General features: G+C 43.1%; 1 protein-coding gene across 5 annotated transcripts in view; it reads right to left on the bottom strand.

The window, feature by feature from the left end:
- Window positions 1–1601: 1601 nt before the first annotated feature.
- Window positions 1602–14840, bottom strand: part of PHIP (PHIP subunit of CUL4-Ring ligase complex) — a 137545-nt gene continuing 124306 nt past the window's right edge. For all 5 annotated transcript variants that reach the window (XR_014227736.1, XR_014227737.1, XR_014227738.1 and 2 more), the window contains 5 exons: window positions 7788–7953; window positions 6527–6616; window positions 4543–4613; window positions 3612–3775; window positions 1602–1703 (listed from right to left, as the gene is read on the bottom strand). The gene's annotated coding sequence lies outside the window, so the exon portion shown is untranslated. The remainder of the gene's footprint in view (window positions 1704–3611; window positions 3776–4542; window positions 4614–6526; window positions 6617–7787; window positions 7954–14840) is intronic.

Raw genomic sequence — 14840 nt, 5'->3', positions numbered from 1 at the left:
AGCAGTCGGGGGAACGGTGAAGACACACCGAGTTGATGGGCTGGGGTACTACAATGTCCAACTTGAAGATGCAAATCCACAAAGGGCAACCCAAGTTACATACCTTGTCACGATGCAGAAAGCCTACAGTGAGCGGGTTAGAACTGTCAGCTGGGAGAGGGTTAGGACAAGTCTAAGCATCCTCATCCATCTCAGCTCCTCAGGGAATTACTCTGCCTACTAGGCTGTAGGAAAGGCTGAGCAAAGGCAATCCACAGACCTCCTTCTGAACTGGAGCTATCGGCACGACTCGCCATGTGTAGTTAATCTCAACTAGACAACTTTCACATACCTGATTTTGTGAGCTTGTTACCGTCGGCTCCCCTAATAACCTGTGGGGAGAATCAGCCTGTCATGCAGGCAAATAAAGCAATCTGATATCTTAAAGGCTAGTTTACACAAGGTAAATGTTTAAGGTGAGGTATCCATTTCTCCCCATGGACTATAAAGGTAACCGAAGGTAGCCAGCTGACTGACCTAATGAAAGGTGCATTTTTTAGACACGTAAGTTAGAGTGGTCAGAACCCAATTTTAAATACTTACGACACTTATCTGGGATAGCATAGTTCCTGCTCCTAAGTTCAGGCATGTTAGCACGTTTTATATGACAACCAGTGGCTACAACAGAAACGAGGCCTGGAACTAAGGCTTCTCCCAAATAAAAGAGGTAATGGTGTCACTGTCGGGCCCCACTGATTGCCGGGGGGTCCTTTATGTGCAGTGGCACAGTTTCAAGAGAGAGCATGGAGGCTCTTCAGGCCAGCCTAACTGACACAGCTCCTTGGAGGGTTTCTCCCGACAGGCAAAAGATGCCTGTTTGAATCTCCTCTGTTGGACAAGATCAAGCATCTCCTGTTAGACAAATGGTTCAGCTACTTGCTGTTATTTTAAATACAGACACTGCCACTATCCACAATTTAAAGGAAGGCATCCACAATAGCACTGGATCCCTTGCAAAAAGCCATTTGTATGTGGCATGCATGCCTGAAGGCCGTTTTCTGGATGAGAGTCTCTGACTAGTTTAAGGATCAGGTGCACATTGCGTAAGCTAGAAATCAAAAGCTACCAAGACCGCGATGCACAAAAGAGAATTTTTGGTTCCCAGAGAGGTTTGCAGTTAAGAAGGGAGACTATTCAGTCTGGGCAGCGGCTGAGCAGAAGCTGTTTGAAATGCAGATTTTTCAGAGTGGAATTGAGAAACCAATATACTTTGCTAGATCCAGTAGAAAGAGATTAAATGACTCCCTCAACTTTGATGGGTCAGTGAAATCCTAAAACAAAAGCCCATGTCTGCAACAGCCTGTACATAACAGAAGTCAAGTTACTAAAACACTTACAAAACGAGGCAGTTGGATACTCTGCAGTAGGCAGTACCGGGCTTTGGTCATTTATCACCTTCCAAAAACACATACTCAAAAGTACAGCAGTAATTTATCTGCTTTCTCTATTAGTTTTCAATAACTTTGCAAAATAGATAGTATCTATTAAGACAAAGGTCAGCCTACTTTTAAAAGTACAGGATAAGTTGCAACTGAATAAAAAATAAATACTACCTCTAATCCCATAATAATTGTTATCTCTTCCTCAGGAATGTAAGCTGTAGATTTGCCAAATCCATTTGCTTTGTTAATTAGAATTCGATAGTGAGGAGTATCTTTTAGATCCTGTAAAAATAGAAGGAAAATAAATAGCCCCAAGGGGAGATGATGACTAAAGATTACATTATATAATCAGTTATATATAATCTCTCTATAATCTCACTAGGCTTACAGAACCTAAAACCACCCAATATATACATACAGCAAGTTCATTCTTATGATCTTACCAACATGAGTTTGGAAAATTAAATATAAAGCAATCAAAACTGTCATACATTAAGTTCTTGGCATATCTGAAACAATTTTAAGAGTCAAGATTTTAATTAACCTTTTCTCCCATAGATCCTGCAAGAAACATGACTTAGAATATCCCTGCTTTTTGTATATACGTCCCGTAACGATTTGTCAGTCACCCTTCTTCCTTCACAAGTGGCAACAGAGAACACCAGAGAGAAAGAGGCAAATTCAGAGCGTAATAGGACTTCTGACAATCCTGGTCCCAGTCCCGCACAGAGCTAAGGCAACTTCCATGCATATGTAAAAATCTTCCAGCCAAGAAAGAACTGTGGCTTACTATTACTTTTACAGTGCCTCTGAACCCCAATCAGGGGCCAGGGTCCCGCCGTGCTCATTACTACCCATAAACATTCCTACCCAAAGAAACCCACAATCTAAACACAAAAAAGTGATGGATGGATACAGACAGATAACTGGAGTTTACGAAGCAGTTAGTATCGATCAATGTGACAGACAGTGGCCTCTGCTCAACAACGTAGTAAAGAACTGAAAGTCAGAGAAAGGCAAGGAGAAGTTGGGCTGAAAGCCTGGCTAATGTTTAGAGGGGATTTGCAAGGACCAAGCTTAGCAGTTGCCTCGTAAAGGTCAGAAGGCATTTTGCATAGCTGATGCACATAACGTGACAAGTCAAGTTAAAAAAACCCAAAAGACACTTAAACCACATGTCATCACTACTGAAACTAAAGCAATAAAGAGGAACACAAGGTCACTGGGAGAACAGAACAATATAAGGTACATAAAAAGAATCCGAACGCCTGATGGGAAATTGATGAGTGTTCAGTTGGTGACAACAACACTGAGAGGAGACAAGGAGAGGAGAAAGCAAGGATGCAGGTGGTTTAGAAGCCAAACATGAGTGGCAGGTGGATAAAATTACAGCAGGGAAGGAACAAAACACCCAAACCAGGACTGAATGTCTGCTCCCAGCTGAACATGAATTCTCTGCTACAGAGTTTCTCATTTTTTTTCTCATTTTCAGTCCTCTTTGACTTAATGATCAGTGCCTTCCTGCCACTAAAGCAGCATGTCAGCGGCCAACCCACAGAGTCTGCAGCACTGTATTATCAGAGCAGCACTGTCAACAAAGATGTAGCATCTGATTTTCAAACACAACAAGGACTTAGGCTAGAGAATTTCAAAAGCTTCAAGAATTCTAACAAAGATACGTTGTTAAATAGATTTACATTCCAAGTGTCCAGATCCCCCAAAACATTGCTTTCTAACTGAAATTGATTAAACACAAAGGATTACTTGCCTTTCTTAGGTGCAATGAAGATGTTACCAATTACACCTACACTGGAAGATCAGACAAAAGATTTAACAGCCTCTCAACGTTACTAACACACCACGAGAAATCCGTTCAAACATTATAGGCTGACACGGCTACTTTAAGTACAACACTGTGTATTAAAAGTGAGTAATTTTGAGACATGTCCAGCACAACCCTGACCAGCAAAGCTTAACCCATCAGTGGTGCAAAAGCAAAGCTCTACTGGGACAACAGCATAGAAGAAGTGGAGTTATCGTTCAGCTGCACAGGTGATATGGGACTCTTAAGTATTTTCCATGAGGTTAGCAGGAATTCTGTCGGTAACAGTGTTTCTGAGTTTTTGGGTGTTTTTAACCCGAGTTATTCTGTGTATGTATTAATAAAGCAAGAGTTTAATACATTCAAACCTGTTTTGCTGGAGGATATTTGTGTTGTAGCCATTCTTCAGGAGCGTTAGCTGTTACATCCCATCCAACAATGACTCCTGAATAGCCAAATCTTTTGTGAACTATTACCTGTCCCACACTGAACTGAATAGATTCGGGTTTTGGACTGCGAACATGAGTTGATTCTAATTTAACAAAGAAAGAGAGTTAGCAAGGATAAGTGGTTGGTCAAGTATATTAAACATTTAAACAGACATTCTCCTGACTTCTAGCAGAAGAGAAGTGATAGATTAATAGGTGAACAGGTACTTTGTTTCTTCCCCCCCCCCAGAATTTTACTACGATATTTGACAAAGCACCATCCACCAAGGAACACATTTTTCTATTTGTGTCCCTTTCATATTACATAGGGGTCTTAACACAGTTTTGAAAAGCATAAACGTATGTATGTAATGACAATTACTTAAGCCTTACATACAATATTTCACAGCGCTTACACACGCTAACTCATTTTGCCATTAGTTTCTTCCAGTTTAGGTCACAGAATTCTTCTATTCAGTCTGACTGCAGGGAATTTCTTTTCAGAAGCAGACTGATCAACTGTTTCTTTTTTTCTTTTATGAAGTTGATCTAAATCAGTTCATTCGAATCAAGTGAAAGCTATACCACTGTCTCATACATCGATACAAAATAGGCACATTCAGACCTACTCAGTAAAACAGATACGTACATACAGTATATCATATTGATACTCTTACACAACACAGGGTGAAAAGGCCTCAGATTTTACATTTTCTGTTTTGCTTACTGAACGTTATTGATAATGTTTAGAGAGAAGAAAAAAAAAAAAAAGACTACCATTTACAAAGCAAGTACAGATATCCACTATAGAAGACCTTATAAAAGACAATATCACAAGCCAAATCCAAAAGGATTGCAAAGACTCCAATACCTGCAAAATAAGAATGGGTTTCTGCTTCATTGTCGCCAGTTTTAGTTTTCTTTTCTCCATAGTACCAATTCCTAAAATGTAAAATTAATAACCCAACATTCAAACAAGTTCTTCAGAAACTGAATTTTAGGATAATCAGCCTTCTGATTTTTACTGTCTTAAGCATTTGTCTGAATAGAGGGATACTGCAAAGCCTTTGATACAAAATTCTTCACAATTTGAAGCCCAAACAGAATGAGAGTTTCACATTAAAACTGCTTTTAAGGAATACACAAGACAAAGGAATTTGTTCCAACAGGAGAAAAGAGTATGAATCTAATTTCTTTGGATACGTAACTCTACAGTTGAATTATAACTTTATATCACAGGAAACCCATTTGTTTTCTGTAGGTGAGCAAATGTTATTCTGAACTCTAACAACAGAGTGATTCTGCAGTATCTTTTATAAATTCTACTGTGAAATCTTTAGAGATCGGTTAACACTGGTGTGGACAAGGTGTCTGGCAAGGAGTCCCAGCTCAAGGCTACAATAAGTATAACTTCTCCTCCTGCACCAGGCTGAATTTCATGTGAATTTAAAGGGTGGGGGCTAGGGGAAGGACATCTTTAAAAAGGTGGAATGGCTTATGGTTTACATTGCCACTGCGAAAAAGAGAAAGTGTAAAGAAACAATGAGCAAACTCAACATTTAGGGGGGGGAGCTTTCAAATAGTCCTTCTGCTGGCAATGGAACAGGAGCAGTCTATGAACAGATGTATTTGGGTTAAGATTCTCCATCCATACCAGTCAGCAACCTGTCGGTCCCAAAGAACGACAGGTTGTCCTAGTCTCCTTCCTCTTTTATGGTGTTCACCACCTTCCCTCTTTCAGTCTTACTCCCTTCACCCTGCCTGGAAGAAAGTGAGAGCAGGTTCCACAACTGCGCAAACAATACTTTTTTTAAAAAGTCCTGGTTTAGCTCAAATCTGTAGGAAGACTTGAAGTTGACAAATATCTTTTAAAAGGAACAGGAATGGGCAAATATCCTGATTTGTCAGACTGCATTGTTGAAAACAGCAGCTAACATAGGTGGTTTGGAAGGTCTCAAATGTCAACATATTTTCAGGGTAATCAATTCTTTATAAGATAAGATATTCAGAAGACACAAGCAGCTCCAGAGGAACATCTGGTCTTTGAAGGCTTTATCTTTAGATATGCCTGGAGCTTTCTACAAAGTTGCAAAGCAATTTATGGTGAACCTAAGAAAAGCACAGTTTCTGTTTCCATCCGTATACCCTTCCCCTAGGCTTTCCGGGGGGCAAAACTAAATCTGAATCTTCCACAGTTCAGATGACTTGACATCCTTGATTATTGTACATGGAATAATAAAGGATTTTTGAAGGTCCAGACAAGGTAAAACCTTTGGACTATTTCTACTATACAAGAACTAAATCTCACAAACAAGCCTTTTAACTTCCCCAAACACATCCAAGCAACAGTCTACTTAAATTAAAATGGCGTATATATAAATGGATATAATCTCACTTTTTCTAGACCAACGCATTGTCACGTGTCCAATAATCAAGTTTCCCCTTCTTCCTAAACCCACAGATTTCAATTTCAAGTTTTCTTAAACTACCATATGCAGCATAAGATGTCCATCCCATGTTGTAAGATCTGATCCTACAAACATGTAGCTCCTTGCAATCATTAATATAGTTAATCCTCCTGACTTCACACTCAGATAAATTTAAAGTAGAGGATAACATGTATAGAATTACTGCCATGATTTATGTTTAGTTTCGCATGGAGTTCAAATTGCATGTTTGTGTAGAATATAGGGAAAAGGTTTCCTTAAAACTGGTACAAAGTCCCAAATCAGTCTCAACAAGAAAATAAGAGACATTTCCCCTTTGTTACTTATTTCCCCGCTACAGCATATCTTCCCATTAAGAAGAGGCCATGTTTGAAATTTATTAAGTGCAGACAGTATGTAACATCCTACCTTGTCTTTGATAGCCACAGCTTTAAACGATCTGCCCACGCATCCAGATTCAAGTATGATTTTGTAAAGCTGCTCCAAGAGGCAATTATCCTTTAGTAGTAAAAAAGATCATCACATTGTTTTAAAAACCTTTTCTAGTATTTGTATATATATATTTTTTAATATTTAAACTTTAAGGCTTCGCTTCTGTAGCAAACAGGAAAAAAAAAAGTCAGTGACCAGGAGCAAGTTCTCCTCAAGATTAATATCTAGACTGCAAATGAATATTCTTTCAATGGTCACTTGTACCAGTAAACCATATGTAAATTTTGGAAAATGCCATTTTTCATTAGGTTGCTTGCTTTCTGTACTCAGACCATAGGAATTGCTAAATTGCATCAGACTCTGCAGTTTCAACTGTTAGTTGAGAATAGTGAGTATGAGACATTTCAAAAATGGTGCGCATAATCAAAAGACTACTAAAAAAGAGCCTAAAAGTTTTTGCATGAATCTAAATGGTTAGTGGTTGACTCATGTCATGAAACCTGAAAATTATTTAAATCTGGATCTTTACCAATGCCGTACACAGGCTGCACTGCTAAAATTAAGTCACAGAAGTCTCTCTTTGCATGGTTCATCTTCAAGATATTAACTTTTGCCAATGGTTACCACTATCAAATATTTGGACCTGATGTAGTATTCTCCACTTTACATTTGGAGACAGATGCGTGCCACCCTGTCAATACATAACTTCTTAATTCATATACAAAATGGCACTACTTACTTAATTCTATCATTATGACTCCCTAAAGTAATTTACTATGAATGAATCTTTGTTGGTTAAGACTGCTGTGTCATACTACACAGGAAAATCTATTTTAACAGTAAGTGTCAAAAGGTAATGGGAAGTTAGAAATAGCTTTACTAATCAAACACTTAACTTCCCCCTTTTTAAAGGGGCATAACCCATAGTAACATACATTGGAATGTCCAAAAGCAGAATGAGTTTACGGCACAGCCATGCACTCATGCAGATTATACACAGATTTTCATGTGAAGAAAACAATAGTTGTTATTCAAATTTTGAAGGACATCTTTAAGCAACTAAATACAGTCATATTAAGCCACAAAAATGTCTGAGGTATGATTTGAATGTTGTTTTCGTGTAGGAATGGCCAGTGTGTTCCACCCACACTCCAACTTTCCAGGACAAAGTGTCATTGGGGATGAGAAAGAGAACTCTCTTATAAATAAATACAGTAGGGAAGGAGAGACTTATAACCTTTCTGTTATTTGGGTGCGCTGAGCAGAGTCCGTTCCGTACCACTGGGATATGAAATACTGTGCAGGAAGCGCAGACAGCAGCACGCAAATCTGCAGAGCTGCAGCTGCATTGATGTGAGGCATTCCAACAGAAGTTTCTTCAAGACACTTCCCTGCTCTCTAATCTAAAAACAGGAAGGAAAAAAAAAAGGAGAGACAAAAAAAATGTGGCCATCAGCTTTGCTAGCTGTGTAGGACTTAGAAGTTTCCTTCAGATTGTTTTGTCAGTTCACAAGATAATATACAATCTGTACACACGCATTTCAGTTACAGCCAGAGCACACCTAAATTAGGTCAAACCGCATTAAATTGGAGGGTACTTATAAAAACTAATAAAAGACTAAAGCAGACAGCTTCAGAAGACAAAGAAAATGAAAACCTAGTAAAGAGTTATACAGACATCTCTTTCATCTGGAAATAGGAAAAAGAAAAAAAGGAACCGGGAAGTTGTATGGTCGTCCAATTTGCAATAAAAAGCTACTCTCCATGAATAAAATTCATTGCGCCGCTTTATCATCTAAGTGTATTAAACATGTCTGACATGTCCGACCGATGGCCTCAAGAAAAATCTATTTAGATGCAGTGATTATTGCGCATACGACAGAACAAAGAGATTCTTTCAGATCGAAGGCATGTCCAGTATCATACCAAGATATCAGTGTGTGCCACAGTCCCATCATTAGACTAGGAAAGGATTTGACATCACCACTCATTCCATAGGCACCTGCCACACCTTACCAATGCATGAAGATATTCCTGACTCTTCAAATTAAGATACTCACCTTCAGACGGGGAGCACGTTTACTGTCTTTCTACATCTGTGAGGGTTTTTCAGATCAGAACTAGGACTTGTGGAAATTTGAGATCTGTATCTTTTACACAAGCGTTGTCAGAGTGCACAGGTTTAAGGCAACCTTCAGAGAGTCATCTACGTCCACGCTCTGTTCTGTCTCATTAGTCTCCAGTTGTGGCTGTTACAGCTACTACTCTTTAGCAGAGTACTCGGCTTGTGAGCACAAGCAAATTGTTTCCGTTCTTTCTGAGCTGCTTCTAGTTCCTGCTGTCCTAATTTATGTCATTTACACAGTAATTTGGGTTACTGCAATATATCCAGCACACGCGTACGTTTCAAGTTAGATTTATGAAAACTGCCTAGGCAAAGGTAGCTGAGATCACAAACTAATGCTGAAGGATTTGTTCCTTACAAAGAATATTGTAAGGAACATGAAAACATCTGCACCCGTGATGAACAGTTACCAGAAACTGTATTTTTCACTTCTGCATTACCTGCTTCAGAGCCAACAGCAAAGAAAAACCATCTCCTAATTTTAGACGTTATCAGTAGTTGTACATCTGGAGCACTTGTTTGCTCTTGCGTAGCGGGGGGAGAGGAAGAGTCACGGATCAGTTCAACAAGGCGACCATCCAGGCTGCCAGGCTGGGGAGCCGGCCAGGACCCCCCACAGCCCCTGCACAACGCGACCACACAACTTCGGTCGCTGCAGGTCTTTCTCCCGTTTCTAAAAGCAGCTTTTGGAGCAGCGGGATCCACCAGAGGGAAAGGCTGCGGTAGCAGGCGGAGAGCGAGCACGGAGAGCGAGCCTGGGCCAAAGCTGGAGCCCGCAGAACCGAAATAGCCGCGCGTACTCTGAAGTACCTGAACACCCGCCAGAGACGAGCTGGGAGCCGAGCGCACGGCCGGGCCGCGGCACCCCGCTGCCGGCAGCGCCCACGGCGGCCGGGGGAAGCCGCCCGGCCCCCGGCCGGTATTTCTGCACAAGCCCGGGGACCGACGGCACGAAGGCGACCAGCGGGCAGGTGAGGCGGCGGGGCGGGCCGCCCGCTCCGAGGGGTTGCCGCGGCCCGGGACAGCCCCGCAGCCCTCCTCCCCCGGACCACCGGCCCTCAGCCCTCGCCCCGGCGGCGGAGGGGAGCCCGCCCGGGGCTGCGGGGCGGCGGCAGCGGCAGGTGGCGGCGCCGCCCCGCGACCCTCCCTTCCCTCCCGGCCCCCCGCCCAGCCGCCGGCGCAGGCAGCCCCTCACCCGGCGGCGGCCGCAGGCAGCGCGTCCCGCTCCCCCGCAGCGGCGGGCGGCAGGTGCCGGGCTGGCTCGGCTCGGCGGGGCTGGGCTGGGCGGCGAGGGGCTGAGCTGCCGGGTGGGGGCGGCGCCTGGCGGCAGGTAGCGGCCGTCAGCGGGCGTTGGGGGCCGGCGGACATCTTGTGCGGCTGAGGGGAGCGGCGGGACGGGGCCGCCCTCGGCTTCGCGCCCTCCCCGGCAGAAACGTTCTGGCGCCTGAACGGCACCCAGAGCGGTGAAGGCTGTGCCCGGCCCCGGTGCGGTGTTCGGGCCGGGGGGTTATCCCCCTTCCTTCTCCCAGGCCGGCGGTCGTCTTCCCCTTGCATGGACAGGCTGCCGGGGTGGCTTGGGTCAGGATTTCTCGTTCTCGAAACGCAACAAAACAAACACCTGGGTGGACTTTACACCGTTAGTATTTTTAAGGAGATTATTAGAAAGAAACAACAAGTTTTCATTTTTGCAGGTTAATTTTAAGTAAATGATATTTGTAACTCCCTTATTTAAGTCATTTTTTTCCTGTGAAGGTGGACAAGCACCTTTAACCTGCTCTCGGCAGAAGTCAGGAGGAAATCCTCTAGCGTGAAGTTTACGGAAAAGGCGTCAATGTTTTAACGTAAACTTTTAACCCAGCCTCACAGCGTGCCTCTAACCGCCCTGTTGGCACTTCAGAGAGCACTTGGCGGTGGTCCCTGGGCCTGCCTCTGTCACAGATGGATGAAGGCGTAGCTGAAACAGAAGCCTCCTGCCTGGTTTCGGTGGTGCGTGTGTCAGCCGCCAAGCGGAGCCTGCCTCTGGGCCTGCGACCGCTGAGATGCTGCGTTAACGCGTCTCCTCTTTGTCAGGGATTTCTTTGGTGTAAATTCCACAGCGATCAAATTTGTTGATGACACCCAAACCAGAGTGGGAGCAAACCAAAGAGGAGAGACTCAAACTGCAAATGACCCAGGGACATTAGAGCCACGGGAACATCGCAGACAACAGGGGAAATTCAGCAGTAGCCAACGTTGCGTCTTACTGAGGGCGGGGAAATGTTCTAGCCCTCTCTTCTCGCTTACTGAGCGCATCTCTAAAGGGCAGTACCGTGAAAAAAAGGGAAAATGTTATCGAGCCGTACCTAGTTCAATAACGTAGCTTACTTTTTATGGTTTCTTCAGTAACATAGCGATAGTTACACTTTTCAAATGAAAAACTTCAGGAAGTACCTTTTCCTGTAGGCACATGCTAAAAGCAAAAACGGTCTCAGAAAAAAATTGAAAAATGCAGGAACTACACCATGTGATGATACAGACTGAAATACCTCCTGCTTTCTGTTGTGGATAAAATCAACAATGTAGTGGCCCAGTACACAGTATTATTAGACACCTAACAAGTCATTATGTCTCTTCTTCGTTAACAAGGCCTGTAGCGATGGGACAAGGACTAATGTTTTTAAACTAAAAGAGGGTAGATATAGACTAGGTATAAGGAAGAAATTTTTCACAATGAGAGTGGTGAAACACTGGAACAGGTTGCCCAGAGAGGTGGTAGATGCCCCATCCCCGGAAACATTCAAGGTCAGGTTGGACGGGGCTCTGAGCAGCCTGGTCTAGTTGAAGATGTCCCTGTTCATTGCAGGAGGGATGGACTAGATGACTTTTAAAGGTCCCTTCCAACCCAAACCATTCTGTGATTCTATAGATGGGGAAGATCATGTAGCATCTCCTACACTATGTCAGACAGAGCAGAGGAGCAGTGTTAGCTTTTAAGTAGAGCACATTGTTGGCTGGAACAGTTTGACTTGTTGCTTGGGCTGAACTGAGCTGTCTTGGGCAGCGGTTTTGAGCCTGGGGCCCATGAAAGTTAAATAAGAAAAGCAAAGATAATATCAGGAGGCTTACATGCAGCACCCTGCATTACCTTACAACAATAATCCATTTTTCTAGTGCATAAAGTGCTTTGAATTCTTGTGCCTTTGCTAGGCTGGAAGCTAAGGGGAAAAAGCATCAGGATTTGGCACTGCTGCTTTCCCTTGCTTTTCCTGCTGCTTTCTCCATTGCTTGTGTTGCCACTTGATGTTCTTCCTTTCTCCCACCGTCTCAGGGTCTCCCCAGAGACCCTCCTTGCTTAGGGGGCTGCCTGCGTTTGTCAGTTGTAAGGTTGTACAAAGATGATGAGGGGCTGGCAAAAATTACAATAGTGATTTCAAGACAGCATCAGTGGAAAATACATCATGTGGGAATGAGGTAGCCAGTCTTAGGGTCTTGTTTGTTGATGGATTTAAACCTGTGCAACATGGCAGGTATGCCCAGTTAAAAACTCACATAAATACTGACCTGGACTAGGAATACAAATTTAACCTAAGAAAAATATGTTTTTAAAACATAACCAATCAAATTGCTTCTCTATAGATAAAATACAGCGGAAATAGTGTCGGTTGGATAATTTAATCATTATTCTTCAACCCAATTAAAATTTCATTATAGGGGGAACGTAACAGGTTAAGTTTTCTGAAGGTACGTAGGAACAGCTTATCACAAAGGTCTCACAGACCATGGCCACATCAAGACAAGAGAAGATGCCTGTTTATCTCCTACATTGCCATTACAGTAACAGAAGAATGAGTTTAGGACCTAATTAGGAAAAAATCGAAAGAATTTATATCTTCTAGGAGCCCCACTTCCCTTCCAACCCGGTCAGCAGCAAAAGGTGAAACAACTTTGAATAACAGGGAGGAAGAGAAAGAGGGACAGAAAAGCACACTTCATGTCTGGAAAGCCTTTCTCCAAGTGGATGCTTGGTGCTCAGACTGCTGCGAATAATGTTTCTAGCATTTAAATGGGCTAGCGAGATTTGAAGGTAACAGCTCTTTGAGGAAGAGGTGATAGAGGTTGAGGTGATACTTTTGCTATTACTTGAATAGAGACAATTTCCTGCAAGACAGCATATTCCTTCCTAGTGGTAGAAAGGTTATCTGTGCAGTGGGAAAGTCTCTCCATCATGTGTGACATGAAAAATAATTAAAGTTATCAGTGAGCTGGTGAGGAAGTTCCTCAAAAAGGAGCGTTTACAATCCTTTTGCATGTCTGGCTCATGTTAGAGGTCTCTGCAGTCATCTTCTGGGCAATGAGGGTCTCCTCAGCAGGGAAGGAGCAAGGCTTCCACTAGAACTATATTACGCTATATATACGCTTATAAACTTTTTCCTTTAAGGAACTGGCACATCCCCTCATGTAATGGGCTGAATTATGTTTTATGGGCTTCTGGTGAAAAAACAGCTGTGGCGACAGCATATGTGGGGTGTCAGGTGGTTGGAAAGCAATCTAAATCCACACACTTTTGTGAATGATACGTACAGTGGTGAAGAGGTGCTGAACTAGGTTTTTTCTCTCTCAGCATCAAGTCTTTATCTGTTCTTGGCAATGGTATGGTTTCAAGTTCAGATTGCTAAAGTCAACCTTTTTATTGTCCTGGACTAAATAGGTACCTTTTAAAAAATTAGAAAACATTTTCTTCCTTTTTTTTTCCCCCCAGCATGGGAACAAAACATACCCTGTACTGTCGTAAAGATCAGATGCTGTTTTGCAGGCTTCTTGCATGCAGAAAGTAGAAAGATTGAGGAAAGCAAAATGAGAGTAATTTGCTATAATAGAAGTCAATCGAGTAAAAAAGAAACAAACCACCAAACCCAAACTTGTGGCTCAGTGACCGCAATTCCAGCCTTACCGTTTTAGAGGCACCAGAAGCCAAGCCAGTATTGCGTTTACCATCCCTCCAGTCTCGCTTCTCTGCTGACCGCAGTTCACCGTTGTAATCGCTGGCCAAGTTTTACAGATTTAAGCATGATACTGACTGAGCAGCAAAACAATTTTCATTAATACAGAGCTAAAATTTTTCTGATGGAAGATCAAGTTCCAGAAGCAGGAAGGATATTTAAAGTACATATTCCACCCAGGCGTAGCTCCAGTAGAAGAACAGTTGTCTGAAAACGCTCCAGCTGCAGCGCGCAGAGAAGCTAAGTTAGAGCGGATGGACTGAGCTGTGGTTGCAATAGGAGATGAGCCATTAGGCTTGGCTGCTGTCTCACCTCGAGTGCCTCCTTTCAGCATTACTTCATGTAATTTGCACCCATAACAAGATACAAGCCAGGTGATAAAGGAGCAGAGGCGTAAGGGTGCTCGTTGCATTAGTAGAATGGAAATTACATGTGCCAGAATGTCTGGCTGATGTAATTGCTAGTGCATCTGGCAAAAAAAAAAAAAAAAAAAAAAACCTCAGCTGCATCCCAAGATGTTAGCAGTTTACTAGACTGTCATTACAGTCACATGAAGCACAAGCCTGATGTGCTTGCTCTTCATCTTTTCTTCAGCCAGCCCCATCCCTCCATTTGTCACTTCCCCTTTTTTGTCCAGGTAGCAGACAGGGGCTGCCTGAAGTGCTTGTCTACTGAGGTGACTTGTGACCGTTCTGACATGCAGTCAGTGCTGTAATTTGGTCACCACATGGTCATCTATCAACCTTAAGATAAAAATACCCCTGCATCCTGTGTCTTCCTCACTTCTACGGTTTGCATCTCAAAAATTGTTAGCTCAGATTTAAAACTTGGGTATAACTTTAAGCCACAGTGAGACACCTGGATTTCTGTGGTGCCCAAGTGGGTATGAGGAATTGTGACCACTTATTAAAATGAGCCTCAGCACCAGAGAGCGTTCAGACTGGAGCTGGATCTCTGTTAGCCTGAGGTATGCAAAGTAAGGAACCTTTCTAGATGCCTTGTGGTCCACAGCAGTTTCCTATTTGCCCCACACAGCGCACCCCAAGGAGGACAGATTCTCTGGGGCCATCGTGGCTGCGTTTGCATCTCGCCAGCCCAGGCTGCAGTACACAGAGGGACCTAACCGCTCCCTTGGACAGAACCTCAGGAGCCACATAAATACCTGATCCCACCCCGGGGGAGGCTG

Source organism: Platalea leucorodia (genome assembly GCF_965183815.1).
Source record: "Platalea leucorodia genome assembly, chromosome: 3".
Lineage (NCBI taxonomy): Eukaryota > Metazoa > Chordata > Aves > Pelecaniformes > Threskiornithidae > Platalea > Platalea leucorodia.
The sequence above is the reverse complement of the archived record's forward strand: the minus strand, read 5'-3'. Positions and strand labels throughout refer to the sequence as shown.